The 8,874-nt window shown below is 44.2% G+C and overlaps 1 pseudogene; it reads right to left on the bottom strand.

Annotated features, from left to right (window-relative positions):
* Positions 1-2,642: 2,642 nt before the first annotated feature.
* On the bottom strand, positions 2,643-3,494 carry LOC455398 (HAUS augmin-like complex subunit 1; annotated as a pseudogene).
* Between the last annotated feature and the right edge of the window lie 5,380 nt (positions 3,495-8,874).

The following is an 8,874-nucleotide window of genomic DNA, read 5'->3' as shown; positions in this document are numbered from 1 at the left end:
GGCTTAAAGGAAAATTTACAGCTTTAAATGCCTTCATTATTTTAAAAAATTTCTAAAAATTAATAACCTATACCAATCATAAGAAATTAGGGGAAAAGGCCGGGCGTGGTGGCTCACGCCTTTAATCCCAGCACTTTGGGAGGCAGAGGCGGGCGGATCACGAGGTCAGGAGATCGAGACCATCCTGGCTAACATGGTGAAACCCCATCTCTACTAAAAATACAAAAAAATTAGCCAGGCATGGTGGTGGGCGCCTATAGTCCCAGCTACTGGGCAGACTGAGGCAGGAGAATGGCGTGAACCCGGGAGGCGGAGCTTGCAGTGAGCCGAGATGGCGCCACTGCACTCCAGCCTGGGCGACAGAGCAAGACTCCGTCTCAAAAAAAAAAAAAAAAAAAAAAGAAATTAGGGAAAAAAACAGCAAAATAATAAACCAACAGAAATCAGAAGAGAATTTGTACAGATAAAAGCTGAAACAAGTGAAATAGAAAACAAATACCCTCCCCCCAAATATCTCAAAGGATAAATAAATGTAAAACTGGTACTTAGAAAACACTAATGAGGCTGGGCGCCATGGCTCATGCCTGTAATCCCAGCATTTTGGGAGGCCGAGGTGGGCGATCACCTGAGGTCGGGAGTTCGAGGCCTGACCTGAGGCCTGACCAACATGGAGAAACCCCTTCTGTACTAAAAATACAAAAAAAGTAGCTGGGCATGGTGGTGCATGCCTGTAATCCCAGCTACTCGGGAGGCTAAGCCAGGCTGAGGCAGGAGAATTGCTTGAACCTGGGAGGCGGAGGTTGCAGTGAGCCGAGATCACACCATTGCACTCCAGCCTGGGCAACAAGAGCAAAACTCTGTCTCAAAAAAAAAAAAAAAAAAAAAGAAAAAGAAAAGACTAACGATAGAGACAAATCTCTTACAAGCCAGATCAAGAAAAAGAGAAAGAAAGCAGAAGTTCACAAGAGGAGGAGTCAGAAAGGTGACATAACTACAAATTTTAAAAAATCTTAAGAAGCAGTAACAAGTAAATTTGAAAAATTTAGAGGAAATTGATGATTTCTTTGCAAAATTGAAGTTACCAAAATAGACCAATTACTGAAATAGAGCAATGATCACAGAAGAGATTGGGAAGGGGAGTAGCAATCCACTGTGAAACAGGCACCAGGACTGCATCACCCATGGCTGAGTTTTATCTAACCTTTAGTGGACAAATGAGACTAATGGTATTTGTACCCACTTCTCTCAAAATGAATGTGTACACTGATAACCTGTGACTCTTGATAAAATGCAGATTCGGATGCAATAGAGCTGGGGCGGGGCCCTAAACTCTGCATTTCTAGCAAGCTCCAGGTGAGGCAGATATTGTTGGTTCTTGGACCACACTTTGAGTAGCAACAATTTAAACTATTTCAGAAAGTAGGAAAAAAAGATACAAAGTTCACCAGTTTATTTTACAAAGCCAACATTACTTAAATACCAAAATCAGACAATGGTAATTCCAACAATAACAGATCCTCAGCTTCAACTTAATGTATAAATATAGAGGCAAAGTCTAAATAAAATATTAGCAAACAGACTTTGGCATTGAACAACAGAATTAGAAAGTTCTTCAATACAAAGAAACCCAGCAATATGACTCTTTGCATCAATGAACTAAAGGAGAAAACTGCCAACCTAAAAGGAAGAAGCTGAGGCACATTTTTTAATACTTCTTTTATTTGTTTTGGAAATGAGGTCTTCACTATATTGCCCAGGTTGGTCTCAAACTCCTGGGCTCAAGTGATCCTCCCGCCTCAGCCTCCCAAAGTGTTGGGATTACAGGCGTGAGCCAATGCGCCCAGCATCTGAGGCAAAATTCATCTGAGTAGAGTTTATTTGGGCCAAGTATAAGAACTGCAACCCAGGAGTGTAGACAAAAAGAGTGAAACGCTATAAAATATTTAAAGAGGTTTGTTCTGAGCCAAATATGAGTGGCCATGGCCTGAGGCACAGTCTCAAGAAGTCCTGAGAACATGTGCCCAAGGTGGTTGGGTTACAGCTTAGTTTTATATGTTTTAGGGAGACATAAGACATGAACCAATACATGTGAGATATACATTGGTTGGATCTGGAAGGGTGGGACAACTCGAAGTGGGGGGCTTTCAAGTCACAGGTGGATTCAAAGATTTTCTGATTGGCAATTGGTTGAAAGAGTTAAATTATTATCTAAAGACCTGGCATCAACAGAAAGGAGTGTCTGGGTTAAGATAAGGGGTTGTGGAGACCAAGGTTGCTACTTGGTCACAGATGAATGCCCTTAGAGACAATAGATGGCAAATGTTTCCTATTCAGACCTTTAAAAGGTGCCAGACTCTCAGTTTATCTCTTCAGGATTGGGAGGGTCTGGAAGGGGAAGATCTAGTTATGTTAATGGAGATTCTTTACAGATGCAAACTTTCCCCCACCAAAGATGGCTTTGCAGGGCCATTTCAAAATATGGCAAAAAAACACATATTTGGGGGTAAGATATTTTGATTTTTTTTATGAAAACGATGTATTTGGGCACAAAAATGCAATACAGTTAGAAACCATATTCTATCAGTTATGATATTCTGTAATCTAAGAACACAGAAAATTTTGTTATTAAGAAATGCCAAGAGGAAAAAGAACTCTGTGAAGTCCTATTCAATTTACTTTGTTAGGGAAAAGGCTGTTTATTTGGCTCTTGTCACAGTTCCATCATGTCTACTCTTCTTGTAAGTTCAGCTTCAATGCTATCTAATTCTCGCTCTGCTTCTTCAATTTTCACTTGAGCAAGGATGGATTCGGCATTAAATCTAACTAGGAGTCCAATTTTTTCTTCAAAGGTATAGTCTGTTGTTTTAATTTTGCCAGTTTCTCTGACAGTGCTACTAGGGACTGATGAGACAGAGAAGCATCCATGCCTCTGGCTGAAAGTTGCTCCCTCTGCAGCCTTGATTCCAAATCTGAATTCCACTGACTTTGGTTTTAGAAAGTCCATGCTCTGATGACGATTATCAACTTTGGCCCTTTCTGTAGACAGATGCAACTCTGCTTTCTTGAGATCCTCTTGTAGACATTTTTCTAATACTAAAGTTGCAGTTAGATTTTTTTTCAAATTTTTCCAGTTCAATCTTGATTTCTTCACTTTTGGATTTGGTACGAAAGAGGTAAGAGGTCAAATCATTCACTACAGGGATAAAACTAGTTAGTGAGGCATCCTTCGTTTCAAGGGCCACCGCACTGCCAACCAAAGCATTCAGATACCTGGAACCAGTGCTAGAGAGATTGGCAGGGGAAAAAATTCACACTCTCCATGAGAAGGTCTTGGAGATACTTGGCTTCTGACTGGTATTCACTTGCTTTCTGCTTCAAGTCCTCTATTACCAGGTAGACATCCCTGTCCTGGACCTGTTGTGTTCTGAAAGGTGATGTAAAATCTCTGTGGTCCGTGGGTTCACCTCATACTGTGGAATGGGATGATCTCCATATATAATATATATTTTTATTATTTATTTATTTATTTATTTTTGAGACAGAGTCTCACTCTGTTGCCCAGGCTGGAGTGCAGTGGCGCCATCTCGGCTCACTGCAACCTCCATCTCCCGGGTTCAAGCCATTCTCCTGCCTCGGCCTCCCGAGTAGCTGGGACTACAGGTGCCCCCCACCATGCCTGGCTAATTTTTGTATTTTTAGTAGAGACAGGGTTTCACTGTGTTAGCCAGAATGGTCTCAATCTCCTGACCTTGTGATCTGCCCGCCTCAGCCTCCCAAAGTGCTGGGATTACAGGCGTGAGCCACCGCGCCCGGCCCAAATATTTTTTCTAACCACACAGCAATGTTTCTCTCTCCTCCAGCAGCTCCATAGCTGCCGCTTCCGCCACTTCACTAGCAATATTTTGATTTTCTTCTCTGTCCAGTGGTGTTATGCCAGTCAGGTTGGAAAGTAACACATTATATAGAGTTAAATAAAATTCACCTGATGAGATGTTATGGTTCGTGATGTTATATGGTTTGTGATGTTATGGCGTAACTTCCCAGGTCCCTTAGATAGGAATTTGGGCAAGAGGGAAAAAAGGTCAGAGATTAGTCCTCAAGAGAACAGATTCAAGTTGCCCTGAATATACACTCTGGATTAGTGGCAGTTACAAGTGGATTTTTTTTTTTTTTTTTTTTGAGACAGCGTCTCGGTCGTCGCCCAGGCTGGAGTGCAGTGGCACGATCTCCACTCACTGCAAGCTCCGCCTCCCGGGTTCACGCCATTCTCCTGCCTCAGCCTCCCCAGTAGCTGGGACTACAGGAGCCCACCACCACACCCGGCTAATTTTTTTGTATTTTTAGTAGAGACGGGGTTTCACCGTGTTAGCCAGGATGGATGGTTTCGATCTCCTGACCTCGTGATCCGACCACCTCGGCCTCCCAATGTGCTGGGATTACAGGCGTGAGCCACCGCCCCGGCCTACAAGTGGATTTTTAAAGGAAAGGAAGAGGAAGTTCCTCAGCTGTTTACCAAGAATTTACATTAAAATAACAAACTACTGACAGGCTACATACAGGGTTCTTTGTATTACAAATTCCAGGCCAGGCGGTGGCTCTTCCCTGTAATCCCAACACTTTGGGAAGCCAAGGCAGGTGAATCACTTGAGCCCAGGAGTTCAAGATCAGCCTGGGCAACATAGGGAGACCCCTGTCTCTACAAAAAATAAAAAAATTAGCTGGGCATGGTCATGTGCGTTTGTGGTCCCAGCTACTCGGGAGGCTGAGGCAGGAGGATCGCTTGAGCCTGAGCGGTAGAGGCTGCAGTGAGCTGAAATCAAGCCACTGCATTCCAGCCTGGGTGAAAGAGAGAGACCCTATCTCGAAAAAACAAACAAACAAACCCAAATTCTAGGAACAAGAAGGCAAAGGGTGAGACAGCTGGTTGGGAACAAAATGACTTTAAACAATTGCCCCCAGGCATGGGGAGAGGGGGAGCAGGGAGGAATGAAAGTCCCATATTCGTGTCTTTCTGGGCCTGCAGACCACACATAGCCCAGACTGTTTTATTTTTCTTTTCTCAAAACCACATAATCATATTAATAGGTGCTAAAAGCAACCATTCCTAATCAAAACTTAAACAGGGCTAGATGGAAACTATGTAAACAAAACTAAGGATATTTACTAAAAACCAACAACAAGTGTTATTTTAAATGTCAAAACACTGGAAATATTTAATTAAAATCAAGAACAAGATTCTTGATGCTTACTAACATTATTATTTAACATGGTTTTAAGGCAGTGGTTCTCAACCCCAGATGCCCATTAGCATCAATCTGGGAAGCTTTTAAATATATGTATATATACACCAATTAAATCTCTGAGCCTAAGGGCCTGCCTGCCATAGGAGGTTTTGTTTTGTTTTGTTTTGTTTTGTTTTTCAGAGCTTCCTGGCTGATGCTAATGTGTAGCCCAGAATGAGAACCAGTCTTAGAGGCTTCAGCAAATGCAACAGAAAAAGAAAATAAAGCAGCAGGCATCCTCACTGGGAAAGAAAGAGGGTTGTTAGATAAAATACAGAACACCCAGGTAAATTTGAATTTCAAATGTATCATGAATCACTTTTTAATATAAGTATGTGCCATACAGTACTTGGGACTTACTTATACTAAAAAATTATTCCTTATTTTTCTGAGATTCATATTTAGCTGGGCATTCTGTATTTTTGTTTGCTAAAGCTGGCAACCCTAAAAGAAGAGATATAAATGAATTCTATTTGCTGATGCTATAATTGTCTACCTTGAAAACCCGAGACCCCGTTACTGGCAGTGAATCCATATGGTTCTGCAGCAACCTCAATTCTTGGCTCCTCAGAAGCAAGAACTCAACTGAGGGGCATAAGGCAGAAAAGGGGACCAAGGCAAGTTTCAGAGCAGGAGTGAAAATTTATTAAAAAGCTTTAGAGGCCGGGCACGGTGGCTCACGCCTGTAATCCCAGCACTTTGGGAGGCCGAGACGGGCGGATCACGAGGTCAGGAGATCGAGACCATCCTGGCTAACACAGTGAAACCCTGTCTCTACTAAAAACACACAAAAAATTAGCCGGCCGTAGTGGCGGGCGCCTGTAGTCCCAGCTATTCGGGAGGCTGAGGCAGGAGAATGGCGTGAACCCGGGAGGCGGAGCTTGCAGTGAGCCGAGATCGCGCCACTGCACTCCAGCCTGGGCGACAGAGCAAGACTCTGTCTCAAAAACAAAAACAAAAAAATCTTTAGAGTCAGCTGGGCGCAGTGGCTCACGCCTGTAAACCCAGCACTGCGGGAGGCCAAGGTGGGCAGATCCTTTGAGTCCAGGAGTTTGAGAGCAGCTTGGGCAACATGGCAAAACCGTGTTTCCACAAAAATACAAAAATTAGCTGGGTGTGGTGGTGTGTGCCCATAATCTCAGCTACTCGGAAGGTTGAGGCACAAGAATTGCTTGAACCCAGGGGGCAGAGACTGCAATGAGCTGAGATTGTGCCAGTGCACTCCAACCTGTGCGACAGAGTGAGACCCTGTCTTAATAATAATAATAATAATAATAATAATAATAATAATAAAAGCTTTAGGGCAGGAATTAAAAGAAAGTACTTAGAAGAGGGCCAAGGGGGCATCTTGGAGGTCAAGTGCCTCATTTCACCTTGGATTTGGGATTGTATATGCTGGCCTACTTCCCGCATCTTGCATCCTTTTTCCCTTGATTCTTCCCTTATGGGGGCTGCCCACATGCGCGGTGGCCTGCCAGCAATTGGGAGGTGAGCATGCGCAGTGTGTTTACTGGCGGTGTACGCATGCTCACCTGAGGCGTTCTTCCCTTTACCAATAGAATGCCCCCAGAAGGTCATATACCACTTAAACTCCTCCATTTTGCCCCTTAATGCACATGCTCCAGCCCACTCGCCCAATTCCTGAGCTCTTACTGGGAAACCGCTGATCATCAGTTTCACGTGTTTTTATCTATTGGGAAACTGCTTTTCCCTGGTGCTGGCTGTGACCAATTATTATTTTAGAGAGACAGTGAACCGACTGACCATGACCTGATGGTCACCTGACATCTGACATTCCTGGTGGTGGTTGGCAGGGAAGGGGAGGGGTGCTCTCCTGTCCTGTTTAATGTCTGACTAGCTACCTACTGTAACAATTCTATTAAACAACTTTTAGAGTAACGATATTTGGTAAAGAGACTGGATACCGGATACATTACAGCAGTAAATAGGCTTTTTTGAATAAGTACCTGTGAGGCCATAGGGACAGGACTTGGCCCATGCCCACTAATGTATTTTTCCATACATACTAACCAGACCTTGCAAGCTGTTTGAAGAAACTAAGATAAACAGCAACCCCCAATAAATCTTACTCAAGGCACCATACTCGCTGATCGCAGGACCTTGAAAAACTAAAATAAGCAATATCCCAACATAAATCTCACTCAAAGGAGTTAACCCTATCACCCACATGTGCACAAGACCAGACCGCCCAAGGAGGGGCTTATCTGCCATTTTCTGCTCATGTGATGTATGTGTTAGCATAACCCCTTACTACGCCTGTGCTTCTTGAATTCCACCCTGCACATGTGGACACTCCCCTAACCTCATGAATTAGGTATGTCACCCTCATTAAGACACCGCAGTGCACTCCCCTCAGAGGCAGCTGGAGAATTTTTTTCTCCTGCACTGTCTCCCTTATGCCCAACCTTTCTGGGCATGTCTTAATCAACCTTATCTGGAAAAAGCTTGCCTGGCCTCATGTCTTTTCTTTCTCTTTTTTTTCTTCTTGTCTTTTCTTTACTTTTCTTTTTCTTTCTTTCTCTCTCTCCTCTCTTTCCTCAAGACAGAGTCTCGCACAGTCGCCCAGGCTGGAGTGCAGTGGTGTGATCTCAGCTCACTGCAACCTCCACCTCCCGGGTTCAAACGATTCTTCTGTCTCAGCCTCCCGGGTAGCTGGGATTATAGGCATGTGCTACCATGCCCAGCTAATTTTTGTATTTTTAGTAGAGACGGGGTTTCACCATGTTGGCCAGACTGGTCTCGAACTCCTGACCTCACGTGATCTGCCCGCCTTGGCCTACCAAAGTGCTGGGATTACAGGCATGAGCCTCCATGCCCAGACAGGAAAGGAGACTTTATTTCTTATAAAGGGTTATATAGCCTGCAGGCTGGCTATCCCACAGGCTGCAAAGTGTAGCCTCCAGCAGACACTTCGAGGGAGTGGGGAACAAAGATTTATGTGGAACGGGTTACATCCCATGTTCACTTTGTGGGGGAGACTTAACATTTAAATGGATAACAATTAGTCCCTATCAAAGCTGTAGTGATGGCTGGTAGAACAGAGGGTTGGGGGGTCACTTAGTGTTTGGTGGTGGGTGAGCTGCAATTGCATCAACATTGCTTATTTCAAAACCAGTGCTTGTTTAGTTGCTAGAATAAAAGGGAAAAGAAAAATCCTTGTGGCAATTAGAACACAGTTGATTCCTTTTTTTTTTTTTTGAGACTGAGTTTCACTCTTGTTGCCCAGGCTGGAGTGCAATGGCTCGATCTCAGCTTACTGCAACCTCCACCTCCCGGGTTCAAGAGATTCTCCTGCCTCAGCCTCCTGGTAGCTGGGATTACAGGCACCCGCCACCACGCCCAGCTAACTTTTTTGTATTTTTAGTAGAGATGGGGTTTCTCCATGTTGGTCAGGCTGGTGTCAAACTCCCAACCTCGGCCGGGCGCAGTGGCTGACACCTGTAATTCCAGCACTTTGGGAGGCCGAGGCGGGTGGATCACGAGGTCAGGAGATCGAGACCATCCCGGCTAACACGGTGAAACCCCGTCTCTATTAAAAATACAAAAAATTAGCCGGGCGTGGCGGCATGTG

This window comes from Pan troglodytes, chromosome X (assembly GCF_028858775.2).
Source record: "Pan troglodytes isolate AG18354 chromosome X, NHGRI_mPanTro3-v2.0_pri, whole genome shotgun sequence".
NCBI lineage: Eukaryota > Metazoa > Chordata > Mammalia > Primates > Hominidae > Pan > Pan troglodytes.
Note: the sequence above shows the minus strand (reverse complement) of the source record. Positions and strands in the feature narration are given on the sequence as shown.